Here is a 15,520-nt window from a genome sequence, read left to right as displayed (position 1 = left end):
ATGTTTAATTCCTTGAACCCATCCAAAAGGGCTCTCTGCAGTCTGATCTGGGGTACTGTAGGCCTGCAGTGAGAGCATGGCTGTGAATATGGGAACCATACCAAAAGAACTCTTTCAGAAAATGGAAACTTGCACATATAACTCCACTGGATATGAGGCATTATAAAAGCCACTTCCGTTCCAGAATTAATTTCCTGTTGGATGAAAATGCATTGAGCCAGACGGATCTATTTCAGGAGGAGGATCAGGCTGGCACAGGTTTAAAATCAAAGATTATTGGTTTTGTATACTCAAAGCTGGAGTAGCTGAGAGCACAGTGTTCTGTGCAGGTGCTAACACGTTCAGGCCTACACCAGGAGTATCCCAGGAAGCAGTTTGCCAAATATTAGAGAAATATGGAAATTTTTCTACGAGTACCTAGAAGTCTTTTCACTTCTCCCTACAATACTAAGAGAGAACAAAGAAAAGATATGCAACAAGCATTGAGATGCAATCACTAGCAGATTTTTCTTTTAGATGTAGAAGTTCCTTTAAATGTGGGAGAAAAGACAAGTCACCAGGAAGAAACACAAAAGCAGGTTTCAGTGGAGTACTGGGCTGTCCAAGTCCCTGTGATGGTGCTGAAAGTCAGAAGCCCAAATCCACAAACCTGGATTCAGAGGATTCTCCACATGACACAGATTATATAACAGAGCTTCCCAAACCACTCAGCCATCCATTTTTTTCTGAGCCAAACCTACTCATTGCTTAAGTAAATTTTGTGTCGACTATTTCAGCAGTTAGGCAGCTCAGTATTAGGTTATTTAATAGTTTGGACATGGTCAGCTCACTCTTACCTTACACTCCACTCCCATCTGTTTCTCGGAGCCACCTGCAATCTATCATCATGCTCTGAGATTAACAGAAGAGTCTGCTTTTCCTATTAGAGGTGTGAACAGTACCTAATCCCTGCTCAGCACCTCTGGTACAGTGTTTGTAATACAAACAACATGGGAATGTGCAGACCTCACTGGCTAGCTGACACCAGCAAAGGTATCAAAATCATTTTCACCTGCAGGTTTGTGCTTGTCATAGACACCAATGGGATTCAGGTTCTTTGCAGATGCAAAATTATGCAGCTATCTGTAACCTCATTTTATATATAGCTGGATGGCTAGAAATCTGCCCCACAGGGCATCAGTACAGCAAATTTTAGTCCTAAAGAAGAGTAACCTTTAGGTTATACAATGCTATTTCAATGATGATATTTTTAGTCTTATCACTGGCTTCAGTTCAGCATACACAGGAAAGAATGCCACCAATCTTTTCTACAACACAAAGCTTGCTTGAAAATGAGTTAATATAACAAAAATACATCTTTATTTACAAAACCTTCACAACCCAGAGGTATTCAAGAGCTGTGAAAAAAATAAATTCAATTTCTAAAAGGACAGTACAGCCCCACTGCCAAGTAAAATACAAAACCAGAGTAAAGAGTCCAAATGAAAAACAACCAATTAACCCTATCACCTTACCAAGAATGCCACAGAGACAAAATGAGAAGCAAACTTCTCCAGTATTGGAGGAGAGGGCTTTCCAGCTGTCATGGTGGAAACTTTCCAAAGAAAAAATGAGCTCCTGTGCAACCAACCCCCTTTTGCTCTGCTATCTCAATATCTTGGCTAGGATGCTAGTTTGGGTTGTGGGAAATAGCAATTAGAGACTCTGTGTAATCTTGCCCGGGTTTCAGTTTCTGACACAGCCCCAAGTGCCCTGAGCATTGCCCCTTCAGTACCACCCTCTGGGAAGCGAGATGAGAGCTTGCATACAGACCAGCTCTCCATCCAGGGAGAGATCCAGGACTTCCTGCAATGCAGGCAATGGCTGAGGGATGGGAGAATGATGCCCATGGGAGCACAGACAGCAGGTGATAGGTGGGAAGTCGTGTCCAGCAGTGTATGTGATGGGCAGTGTGCAAGGAGAGGATTCACTTTTACTCTGTGGTGCAGTTCTGTGGAAACAGATCAATCAGTTTCCAAATACAGCCTACTCTGGTACGAGGGGGTCAGACAGCCATGACAAGGCTGCGTATCTGACCTCTGTGTGCTGGTTTTTGCAAAATGCAAACTGGGGCAAGTAACAAGGTTCAGAGGCAAGGTTCAGAAAGACAAAGTTCATTCTGTTTTAGACCTATACTAAAACAGGAAACACTCCAAAACCTTCAAGGAATAAAGATCCCGTTCTCAGCCATAATAAAGTAACATAGGAAGTCATCCTTTAAACACAGACTTCATCGGAACTAACCAGTAATGTTCATCCTGTGGCAGAAGTACCTTCATTTGGCCAAATTCACCATGGAGTTACTGTGCTTCTAACTACTGGATCAAAAGCACAAGTGAATTTGGGTAACTGACTTCAAGAGGAGTAACTGCATGGGTGAACAGAGTAGCACTGTGTTCACTGCTGCAGGCACAAAAGCTATTTGAACATATTATACCATCCAGCCAGTGATACCTGTCACTGTCCACACAGCACAGCTGACAGCAGAACAGGGGATGGCAGAATCTGTGATTTGCTTAGAAAATACTATTGTTTTTTATACCTTACTGGATTAAAATGAGCACAAGTGCTGGCTGTATCACAGATTAATTTTTTTAAGGAACAAAACTCAGCAACTCTCTGATGATTCCACAGAGACCAGCCTACAAAAGAACACCCCTCACAGATATCTCCGCATAGTCTGACACAGCCCAGCATGAACCTGTGTAGGTAGCACTTGCATTTCACATTATCTGAATATTTAAAAAATTTCACAGAAGAGAAAGACCTGGAAGGATCCATTTTCTTCCCTGATCAGTTTATCAGACATAAAAGCCCAGCTGGGATAGCTTTCATGCTGCATGTACCAGCGATTCAAAACATGACTCCAGCAAACCTGGTTTGAGTCATCCCTTATAAAGTGTGTGGCTCTTACATGGGGAGCACTGATTCTCATGAGTACTCCAGCAAAGACAACTGGATTGCCTGCACAAGTAGCTCTGAAACATAAGCAAAAGGTAGATAATTAAGTTCCACAGCTGCTTTTTCCTACATAGGCTCAGATTTTCTCCATTCCCTCACGCTGCAGCTAACTGAAGAGGGAATAGTGGTGGTTTGCACAGCCAAAGAATTTTCCTGCTGAGTGGGGTTGGGTGGCACAGACAGAACAAAGGTTTACACTTGCACCTTCCTTTTCACAGGCATGCCTTAGGCTTGGAGAGAGGAAGGAGATGTCAGGGAGCTTTGGGGTTATATAGCATGGCTTTTCCCAGTGCTATGCTGTTTTACAGTGAGTATTCAACCCAAGGGAGACATTGGCATTGCAGCAGCCTCTTACACATGTGCTCTAGCATTTAACCCCAGAGGATAAGGTTGAAACAATCCCAGAGGCTCAGCATGTTTCCTTATATTTTGGGCATCTTTCACTCACTGTGTTATTTAGATGTAATTTCCAAACAAATGAAATAGGGCCCTCTCCTCCAGCCCTCTGGTACCAATACATCTGCCTGACAGAATCAGTTTTTAAGTAGCAATGCTTAGAGAAGCTGTTTCAAAAAACTCTTTTTTTTTTCTTTTTCATTTAGTTTTCTTAATAATTACCCATTCTTTCTGGCTGACATGCAAATCAAAGCTCAAATATTAGAAGTATAAATCAGATCAGTGGCAAATGAATGGGCTTCTAGAAAATGGCTCCATAGGAGGTGGTAAAAGGCTTAAAATACTCAGAAATCTATATTCTCACCTTTTCTACAGACGTTCTGCTCGTTTCCTTAGACATCTCTCTTGAGCCCTTGAGAAAACTGTCCACACTGCTCATGATGACAAAGCAGAAACAGGTCTGTTCTCCCCTGCAGCTATCCTTGGACTCTCCTCCAAAGCCAGGAATCAAGGACATACTTGAAGAACAACGTGTGTTAGGCCTATTGCCATTTGTCAAAGATTCTCTAAACTGGGCTTTTTCTACTGCAGCGTTTCCCTCAGGACTCCCCTTGCTGAGGATACAAACTCACGATCTCAGGCTCATCCTTGTCTAGACGACATATGCATAGAACTATTCAGAAACAAAAGGGCCTGAGAAATGCAACAATAGCTAGGAAGCTTGTGTGAGAGCTCCTCTGGATGGATGATCCATTGGATTTCTCATAAGAAGTGCTGCTGCATTTTCTTTTCATGTGTGCCAATGGAAGGAAAGAAGACCATTTTGCCATAAACCAGGTTTTGCCTCTATCCATGTGGCTTTCAGACATTCATGCACAATTATATGGCACTGTAGCCGTAGGTTTTAGGAAAACCAGACAGATGTCATCCGCACGTCATGTTAAGACTCTGCTTTTAGCTCCGTGCTCTCAGGACGGAGACTTGGGGTCGGTAGGAGATTCTCTGGTTTTCATTCTCGAAAGCTGAAAAACTCTTATTTCAGAGGACAGTTTTGATCAATAGAACTACAACAAAGTTGGAAGCTGCTCAGCTATCATTGACTTTCTTCCTTCCTGTTATCCAGAACACTGCACAATCTTTTTTTTTTTTTTTTTCCCTTTTGGTTTGTTAGTTTAAAATAAGTAAAAGAAATGACTCTCAAATAAACCCAACAAATAATAACAATAATAAAAAAATGTGCCAATATACTTAGCAAGGAGAGACTGAGTACCCATTAGTAAGGTTAGCGAGGGGCATTAATAAAGAAAAGATTTGTTAAACATGACTCATTTCTTTCCCTTCCTTTCATAAATCTTATTATTTCCTTGGAGAACAGCCATGCACTCAGTGCCTGGAACTGCATTTTTAAATGATGCTCTTGGTTTAGCTACTACCTGTCTTTGCTTAAAGAAAACAAATGGCAAATACTCAAAAGCAGCCCCACCTCCTGTATTAAGGCCTTTAAGTCAAGCCAGGTTTCCTAATCATGTGAAAATGTCTGTTGTTTATATATGTGCAACAACTATACTGCAGATCTTGACTAAAAAAAGTGACTGCCTCATTGTTACTTTTCCAACTACAAAGAAATTGAAAGGAACTGAACAGGAATGTCTTGAATGGCTTCTAAATGGCAACAAAACCACTGCATCAGCCAAAGATCTTCCTTCCAGACCAGTAAACATTGCTTTTATCTGATTATGTATTACAAATTACAAATGATTACTCTACACAAACAAGTGTGGAAATTACTACGTGTTAATTTGGTCAGATGCATGTTAGCATTGGATCATAATCAAATCAAGCATTTATGAGTACTTGTGTTGTGTTGGGTAAGAGAAGGTGTGCTTTCATTAATGCAAGGCTGGCAGTCACACTTAATCTATCCCCATGCACACCTGGCTTTCCCTCTCTTTTCAGCAACTGAACTGAAAGTTGCCAGCAATAAATGCTTCTTTGACAAATCTGATGTGGACATTCGCATGACTCAACTGCAGCCAGTTCCCAACTCTTACTTTTAATATAGAAATTTGGAACCATTTCCAACCAGCCTCAAGCCTGTGAAGGGTGAATAGTCTTTTTAAAAATACTACTGTACCTTTTAAGTATGCAAATTGCCAGGCTGAATTTTAAATGCAATCACTTTGCTTCCAGTACACTCAAAAAATCAGGAGTCAGTCTTGTTGAATCAGTCCTCCATATCTAGGACCTGCTATTTCCATCATTTTAAGCCTGTGTGCTGCAACTATGTGAACTGTCCACTTTTTTTTTCCCCCCCTCAGTCCCCTCAATGAAATGCATATGCAATATAAAACCCATTTATCAAACTGGAAATTGCTGTTGTATTTAATCTTCCTAAAGAGAGCAAAATCAAATTATGATGTGTAAAGAATGGTAATCTGTGAAATTCAAGGGAATACTCCAGACATATTCCTCCACATCTGCAACAGAACAGGTCGAAGAGATCTAATGTAGAAGATGTGGGTAGGAAGACACGATGTGAGCATACATAATGAGAAGATGAAAACTCTCTTAATCTTTGCAGATTGAATGAAATTTAATTACATGCTATATTGATTGTTGTGGATTACTGGAAAGAGACAGTGAAAAGGGAAAAAGGCAATTACAGTGAAATTGTAGTCTGACCCTTCAATTGCTTTTGGCATGAAAGGTTATTATGTAGTTGGAGCATCAAAAATTCTTTATCTTCTATGATAAATCATTAGCAACAGACTTAGATGCAAAACTCATTAGGGAAAAAAAACAGCCAATTAAATCTTGGTGGTTGTTTTTTCCTTGCCAAAAAAAAAAAAAAAAAAAGGCAAAGAAACAAAATACTGAAGTGTCACATCATTTCAAGAATTGTTAGTAAGTCTACCAAGCTTTACTTCACTGTTGACTGACAATAAATGATACTCATCAGTAGAAATTACTCTTTCATGCTCGAAATGCTCTTTCAGCATAACTGCTTGTGCTTGTTTTCCTCACAGAAAAGTGCACTTTCAAATGATGTTTCTTTGATTTCATGAAAATAAGCATGACAGAAACAAAATTCTGTATTGTTGCAGCTGCAGAGCTGGTCTCTCAAAGAAGGTTTTTCTATCACGTTGGAACTTCACAGAGTCCCTGTAAAAACCAGGTAAGGTCCTACCAGTTTGGGATTTAGATGAATAGAAGAAAACAAATAAATGAACACTAATACTTGATTAAAAAAATGTAGGATACGTAATATTTGGCTATACATTTGCTGATCTCAAAAAAGAAATAATGAAGAGTAAAAAAAATGGCATTGGATCTGGACAGACCTATCACAACAAAATCACTGGACTTGATTAAAACTCGTGGTGCTTGCAGGAATTCATATGCCTTATGAATAAAATCTGCCTGTCCATATCTGTCTCCCCCTATAAAAGTGACTTTGACTTTGGCCCACCTCATTAAGAAGTAACATTCAAGAAGACATGAGATGACTCTAACTTTCAATGAAGCACTGTACAGGATAACATCTGAGAAACCCTGCTCGACACTGGGATGGAAGGCACGGCTCTGAGCGTTAGCGTAACGCCAGTCTTTGGGTAAGACACAGTAGAGCATTGTCACAGACAGACTCCCTTGAATTTCAATGCTTCTAGAGCAGCATTATGCCCATTAAATAATGAGTCATGATATTAAGAAGCAACACCAGGGAGCTAAACCCAAACACAGATAATTGATTTCACTTACATTGATGCAGTTCTGATGATTTCAGTAGGCTACCTGCTAATTGTAAGGAATTGGGGAGTTGTTACCACAAGATGGAAAAATGAGCAAATACTTAAATAAAGGATGAAACTGAGAAAGTATCTTTTCCCAGTAATGACCAAATAGTTTATCTGCATTAATAAACTTCTGTGTAATAAACAAAAGACACATCAGAGAGAGACTGAAGGGAAATGGACAGGAAATCGGAACATCTCAGCTTGATTAACTTTCTGTATTTTTCTGTATAAGAACTTTCTAGAACAAGAAACTGCCTACAGTGTTTGTTATGACCCGAAGGAGCAACGTAACATTTTAATTAAAGTAATTGCACTTTAAAAACAGCCGCCAAAATAGAGAAATAGCTTATGGAGAACTTTCTGTTTACTCTGAAGCCACAGTCATTACATGCAACGATGCCTGCCTAGAATGTTATGGACTCCTGCTGATCCTTCAGGGGATGCTATGCTGAGATGAACCCAGAGCTGGTAAAATCCTACCCAAAATTTCACTTGTGAACACCACCAAGAACAAAACAATTCAGAGGAAAAATAAATCATTCAATTGCACTATGATGGATATACTGAATGTGGGAGGAGGATTTTCCTCTTAAAACTTACATTCTTCAAAACTTCTCCGAATTATCATTAGAAAATACAGCTGCTGACTCCTTCTGTTGACTCTCCTCCTCTAACTTATGAATGCATACTTTTGGCTAACACCCACCACTCCACATTCCTGTTCTCACTTCTCTTTTTGTATGTACGTGAAAGTGTGAGGGGATGCCAGTTCTGTAACAGTCACTGACACAAGCGGCGTGTTACTGTAATCATCCAACCTACTTGGATTTGCAGGGTCATTCATTCAGAAAGTAGTAATAGTGTATATACTTTACACTATTTGTCTGCATTTTGAGACTGCAGTAGCCTTTGTTAAATCAATATTACAAGAAAGATTTTCAGAAGCAGCCTAGAAGCACATTTGGTATCATTAAAAATATTTACACTGCAAGTTTTATTTGGTGCTCAACAATGAATGCTACATTTATATTAAAATCTCTTGTAAAAGTTTGCTCCTTCAGCTTCATATGGAAAGCATGGATGTATTTAATCACATACTTATTTCTTTGATGTCCCACATTTAGAACTGTATGAATCTATGCAAATACAAAGAGACTTCTTTGAAAGAATTAGTTCCCATATGAAACATCATCTGTCCCTTGGCAACCGGTATGGCTTAGCCTGCTCTAACTACCACGTAAGGGTTCTTTGCTTACCTAACAAGATTTTTCAAGGCTAGTGAATTAAAACTGAATGTAACAAAAGGAATTAGTGGATGCTTACTTTCCTCACCAAAGATAATATAAAATTTAAATGGCAAAGTCATTAAAGAAACATATGGGAGCAATGCTTAAAATGACTATTAAAAGTACACAGCATAAGAACTTGGTAGAGTGCTTTTTAAGTAATTTGGAGACCAAATATGCAACTTCCAGCTAAAAACTTAAAGTGTATTTGCCATAAAAACACATACCCACGCAGAGTTGATACATTCAGGCAACTGCAAAAGGTAGTACAGTTTATTGGGACTTCCACCAACCCTTACATCCATGAACTCTGCAGCCTCCTTTACTTCCTACTTCAAAAGTCCTGACTTTGACCCAAGAGTTTGAGGGGGTGCTTCACGCCCCCCTTCAACAAACCCCTGCAGCTACCACTTTCCCTGCATCTTTGGCTTGAGGGCAGTGCTTCGGTGCAGTTTCCCTCCCCAGCAAGCAGGCACTTTGGGTGATTTTCCCAGCCTACAGCACCCTCCCAGGAGACCTGGTCACCACGGGACCAGCACCACGCTCCCCCCCAGCCCTCCGTACCATTTAGCTGGTTGTAGACCACTTCCTCCAGGTGGTCCAGGCGCTGCAGGATGGACTCCCTGTCAGCCAGGCTGCCCACCTTGGCTCCTCGGCTCCTGACACGGCGGTCCGCGCTCCGGACGATCTGCACCAGCTCCTGGGAACGATCCTGGATCCTGCAGTAGACGGAGAAGAGGATGATCCCCACGAAGACCAAGATGTTGACCGTCAACAAAGTTTTGATTTTCCGTGCCACCGCCATGGGAGCCGCGGGCGCTGGGGGCACATCAAGGCGCGGCGGCCTCGCGGCCACCCGGCGCCGGGGCGCGGCGGGGCGCGGATGCGAGCGGAGCTGTCCTTCAGCACCACCGCGCCGCTCCCCGCCCGCCGGCGCCCGCCTTCGCCCCGCGGGGCCCGCGCGGCGTTGGGCTGGGCGGCATCGGGGGCGCCGCGGAGCCGTTGCTGGCTGCCCGCTGCCGAGCCGCCGCCTCCTCTCCTCTTCTCTCCTCTTCTCTCCTCTCCTCCGCCGGCGGCTCCCGCTCGCCCGCCCTCGCTCTCCGCCGCCCCAAACGCAGAGCGCCGGTGCGGAGTGACGTGCTCCGGGGGATCTCATCTACATGCACACGGTGGAGCCGCCGTGCCGTGGCCGCGCCGCCCCGCCTCGCCCGCCGCTCCCTTTCGGCGCGATGGATGGGTGAGTGAGCCACGGGCGTTGCGTGGTTTTCTCCACCAGTGGCCATTTTCTCTCTGCTGTCCGCCCAGAGGGCCCGTATCCTACCCAAGCAATGCTGCAGGCAGCTCCTGGGAAAGTACAGGACCAAGTCTTCTCTTGCCTATGGCTGCACCCCTGGAGTTTAGACGATGACCCACCTGCCTCGTGGCTGGAAATGAATTGAATCAAGTTGACATACTTCCAGCAAGAGGGAGAGCTGCAAATGTTCCCAGCTCCATGGGTTTCCCAGCAGCCTAAGTGCAACCTTGGCTTGTGATGCTACCTGGAAGTGAAATGTCTGGGACAGCTTCCATATGCAAGAGAAGTTCTTGCCAAGCATATACAAGTGGAGAGAAGCAGCCTAGGCCCTTATCAGTAAACACATACACAACAACTGATGAAGAACTATCCAGACCACTTAGCCAGCGACCTGTGGACACAAGGTAGTTGAGCCTTTTCAAACAGGCAGCTTCTGCATTAATGCTCACAGTGGTTCTCTTTGTACCCCATCCCACTCACAGTTTCTGTTGGAACATTTCCCACTTGTAGTTATGTTTCTACAGAGGTCTATAAAGGATGGTTACTTTCTACGGTTCTGTACTCTTCAGTACACTGAAGTCTCAATATCTAAATCCAGGGTGAGATGTCGTTCCCCTGTTGCCATACTGAAACTCACAGTCAGCTCAGCAGAAGTAGCTCTGAATCTGCAATTTTCTACTGTTTTGACAATTTTAGTACTATTGCTATTGCAGGTCTGCCATAGCTTTACACTTTCCTGGAAAATACCAATTTGAATGCTTACTGAACTAATGCTCGAGTGCAGCTTGTTAGGTACCTTCACAGCATTTAATATATTATAGCAACACCTGCTGGTCTTGATATGGTTAAGAAACTGTTAGCTCATTTTAGATTATAAACTCCAAGTTCACAAGTTGCCCAGAAGAATTCAGTTTGGATTCTGACTCATCTGCTTGTAGTTTATCCCCAGAGCTGAAAACCACTTTCTGCTATCACACAAAGAGTTTACCAGTTGATGTTTACTTTCACATCACCGCAGTTTTAAATGGGCCCTTTCAAAGACAGGATTTTGTTTGTGATGTGATTTGGGTCAAAATTTTCTTTCACTAAGCAAATGTTTTTAAATGGTCACTTAAAATAGCCTACAGCATATACAGAAGCACATGTGAGCATATGTACATGGCTGCAACCTTACCTAACACCATTCAAATAATTGCTAGCTCTTATAGATCTGTGTTCACTCAAGGAGCTCAAAGCAATTTACAAACAACATACTATTAGAGCTGACTGAAGGATGGCAGTAGTGTTTTGGAAAACTTTCAAGCTCAGAAAACATGTTTTCTTTTTGCATTGGAACAATGTCAGAAAGCTTTGAAATATTCTCACAGAGATAGCAGTGAGTTGAAACCATTGTTACCTGCTCATAAGGGTCAGGTTCCAATTTTTTCTCAGAAAGGCCTGTATTGCCAGAAGAAAAGCAGATCAAAATCAGTATATGCAACATCTAGGTTTCAATGAAAATGCTTTTGTTTAAAACATACTAATCAACTCTGATTGCTGACCCATCCTACAAATGGAAAACATGGAAAGGCACTGGTAATTTGCCCCAAATCAATGCAACAAGCCAGAGGCAAATCTGGGATCCCATTCCAAATTGCAAATCTAGCTCTCCCTCTCTGGTACGCTATTATTCTCTCTCATTGATTTTTACTCCTACTCGTCTCCATAAGGCTCATGTTTTCACTCGTACCAACCAAGATGAATAGGAAGCTGCTAGAAAGAAACACCAAGGTCCTACGTATTTGAATGACAGTCAATACTTGATCACACTCTGCTTTCACTGTCCTTAGTCAAAATAAGCATCTGGATGAAGAACAGCTGACTGATGTTAAGTAGCCAGAGGTAAAGATTCTGATACAAAACATTCTAAAAAAGATACCTGACAGAGGCTTCTCCTCTCACAGTAGTAAAGATGGTCTACTGCCTTGGGGCACTCCTCAGCTGTTACTGGACTGTCAAGTAGTTAAAGCTAATAATCAGTGATAACAGGAGAAAAACCACCACCACCACCTTGCTAATGTCTGTCTCCCTCTCTGAAACTCTGCTTGCTCTTCCAGAATGCTGATCTTGCTTCTGTTGACCCTTGATTACTGCAGTACGTGCCAGCTCGGCATGGAGATGTTTGTATAGAGGGAAACAATTGCTTCTGCATTTACAGTCCTGCTGTTCTTAGCTACTGAGGTCAGAGACAGTGAATTTCACTTTAAATAATAAAGAACTAAAAGATTTTGAAAAGAACCTTTAGTAAGGCACCAGTCCTGCAGCCATAGTTTTATCTGCAGGCCCAGAATAGAACTAGCAATGGCAATACAACTCAACTTGACCCCAAGTTCATTTAGAGCTAGGGAAGATCTTAACCTCAACAGGTACAGATTTCAATTCTTCCCCAAAAGTGGGCAGAAAAAGTTATTTAAGATAACCACGTCAGACTCTCCTGCAAAGTACCTTATGTACAGCAGAACCTTTGGAATTACTATGCCTTCTGGTGTACAGTTCCAGGTGAGGAGGATACATACTCAGATACTCAGAGTTATGGAATTTCAATTATTTTACGAGATGTTTTCCGTAGAATTTGATTTTTAGAGTCTGCAGAAGGTGATCAATGAAAGACATTACTTTTGGGCAGAAATAAGATAAGGAGATGGTGATTGAATATCAGCTTAAAAGTTTCCAAATTTTAATAAAGTTTAAACTCAAGACAATAAAATATTAAAGTGAATAACCATAAAATCATTCCCAATCAGTTCTCCAAAAGGACACAACAAGACTGATTTATCATATCTAAAGAGATACCTTTCTGATCATTCTACTGCATGATGTGAGACTTCTGCAAGAAAGAATATGAAGAAGAGAGACTTTGATGTTTAAAGTGTTTGAATGCCAGCTTTAATGAGAAAAAAAGTAAAGAACAAAATATGATGCCAGTGATGATCTGTAACTACAGATTCCAGCTGTAGCTGTTCATGCACATTAGCATCAACTACAATTTTCCTAATGAAATCCCAAACGAATTTGTAAACCAATCACCCAGAATTTTAATATAAGCTAATATTTTATGTCTTAGGTAGTTCTTATCTAGAAGAAAACAGTAATGAATACATCAGGAAACTAAGAAGTGTTAAATTACCCAGACACACAGAACTGAGGCCCTCATTCTGCTGCAAAGAGGTACTGCGGCAACTGAAGAACTGCAATAGTATTTGTGTAATTCCTCCTTGCGTAGTTCCAACAGATTTTGGAAGGAGAGATTTGAAAATTCATGCTCGCAAAATCAAATGCGATGGCTTAAAATCTCTGGGTATCTTTCAGAACTCATGCAGATGCATATATTCTTTTAATTTTGGCAGTATTAGCCTCGACACCACTTCACTTAACTCACTACAGTTACACAGATGTTTCCTAAAAGGAATTTTGGGACCCTTCCTTCTAAAACTGCAGCAATTCCCACTTGCATGTGAGGCAGTTCTTCAAATGTACAGACTGCTGGGTTCTAGCCTCTGCACTGCGATAAGAAAATGCATAGCCCATATATCATCATATAGGATCAAACTACAGATTTTACTTTGCAAAGAACATCAAAATGCAGCGTAACTGCAGGCAGATGCACTGCCTTCATGGATTTCATGCTTGTGATATTGCATTGATGACCACAGAACATGCGGATAAAATCCAACAATTATACAAACATGCATTAAAAGAATAAACAACAATAAATCTGTCATTGTAAAAGCAGAATATAAATAACTACCAACACTAAATTAAAGTATTGGGTTGGAAAGGACCTTAAAGATCACTGAGCTCCAACCTCCTGCCGTGGGCAGGGCTCACAGCACAGATCAGGCTGCCCAGGGCTCCATCCAACCTGACTTTGCTTCTCAGATAACAGTTCTCCTGTTGAATGTCACAGCTCTTCACTGGCACTAAAATAGCCAGTGGACCCAACAAAGGAGCAAACACAGCAGGAAGGACATTGCTTCCCTGTCTGATCCAGCTAAGATGTGAGAACAGTTTACTGCTATAAGTGCACTGAACTCAACAGTGTGCATTCATTTTGGCTATCATCATCATAGCCCCATTCCTGCCATGAGATGCAGGCTCTTGGACCTCTGCAGATCTTCACCCAGGCAGACCCTCATGTAGGAAAAGAACCTCATACAATATTCATTTACTTCCTTGTCTGTGCCTTCATGCACATTATTAAGAGATGCACAGCCCTCCAGCAAAATCTTCGCAACAAAATTAAGAAACACAGCCAGCCATGATGTCAAAGTCATAGGAGAGATTGAAGATTCTAAGTGCAGCAGCACAGAGGTAAATTAGTATTGTTGCCATCTGACCCCAGAACTGCACCCAATGCTGACTTTAAACAATAAAAATAATGAGATTTTTAGATTCCATTTATTTTGATACAACAACCGACAGCTTGAAAAAAGAAAACATGTTTTGGCAAATAAAGTTAACAGTGACAATTTTAGCAAAGACTAGCTGACATAGTGGCTTGTCATTGGGCAGATCTGAAGAATCACTGCTGCCTCTGAGGTATTATGTTTTTCATAGGAACAATGCATGAGTAATAAAGAACATTTAGTTCAGTTGTTATCTGGCTTTGTCAGAGATGTTCAGTGTATTTAAGAAGAAATCAAACCATTTCAGCATTAAAGTCTTCAATGCATTTTTTTTTAAATACAGTCTTAAAAAAAATAGTAGATATATGATGAAATTCCACCCTGAATGCTGTGCCAGTGGGCACCCTTAGCAGATGGATGTATGACAACAAAGTCAAACTCATCTAGTAGAACTGAGTTTTCAAATATTTCCGTAAAGGACAAAGTCTAATTTAACAGCATTGGATGTGAGTTTTGTGTGTGTGTGTGTGTGTGTGGTTGCTGTTTTGCTTTTAAACACCCTTGAAAATAAACCAGAGAGTTGAAACAGAACATTTAAGATTCTATAGGACTATGAAAACCTTTAAAGAACTGTTATGCTTTTTCTAGACCACACAACTTCTCTGGTTTTCATTTCTCCATCTGAAAGTCAGTGACAGCTTGCCACAGAAGTGGCAGGATTTGCTTTTATTAATCTTCACCTCATTTGATTTAGAGCCCATACACAACTTAAAATCAACTACAGTCCGAACCCAGTAAAACATGGAAATTCATCGGATTTGTTACAAGAGATGAAAAGAGAAACATGGTGAGGGGAGCTGCAAGCAGCAACATGCAGGCAGGACATGCACAGACACTCGGAACCCCTTAAGCTGCAGATGTTGGGAAGAAAATCTCTATTATTCATTAATTCTATGGAGAACAGATAAATTAAGCATTTTTCCTCTTAATTAATCTTGCTTTGGGCTACGAAGTTGAGGAGCTTCATTTATTTATATATTTATGTATTTTAAGGAAAATGTGTTTCTCACCAAAAACGCTCCACAGTAAAATCACAGCCTCAAAGCCTCTGGCCAAGCATTTCAGACTGCGTATGTCTTTAATCACTACATTATGCATATAATTGTAGACACAGAACACTTACTGCTTTTTATACTAAAAATAGGGAGATATTGTGTCTGTTTTTTTAATATTCCCAAGACATTAATACCAGCCTTAAAGGATAAGTCAAATTCCACCTATATAAAGGTGGAGTGTATAAAGGAAACATGAAATGGAAAGGATCAAGCCTGTAGTTTTCTTTATGCTATTTCTTATCATACATAC

At 41.1% G+C, this 15,520-nt stretch overlaps 1 protein-coding gene across 7 annotated transcripts in view; it reads right to left on the bottom strand.

The window, feature by feature from the left end:
• The window catches only part of GALNT9 (polypeptide N-acetylgalactosaminyltransferase 9), a 471,542-nt gene that overhangs the window by 113,009 nt on the left and 343,013 nt on the right, over nt 1–15,520 (bottom strand). For all 7 annotated transcript variants that reach the window (XM_085238438.1, XM_085238439.1, XM_085238440.1 and 4 more), the window contains one exon: nt 9,041–9,195. The gene's annotated coding sequence lies outside the window, so the exon portion shown is untranslated. The remainder of the gene's footprint in view (nt 1–9,040; nt 9,196–15,520) is intronic.

This window comes from Meleagris gallopavo, chromosome 17 (genome assembly GCF_905368555.1).
Source record: "Meleagris gallopavo chromosome 17, MGAL_WU_HG_1.1, whole genome shotgun sequence".
Lineage (NCBI taxonomy): Eukaryota > Metazoa > Chordata > Aves > Galliformes > Phasianidae > Meleagris > Meleagris gallopavo.
Note: the sequence above shows the minus strand (reverse complement) of the source record. Positions and strands in the feature narration are given on the sequence as shown.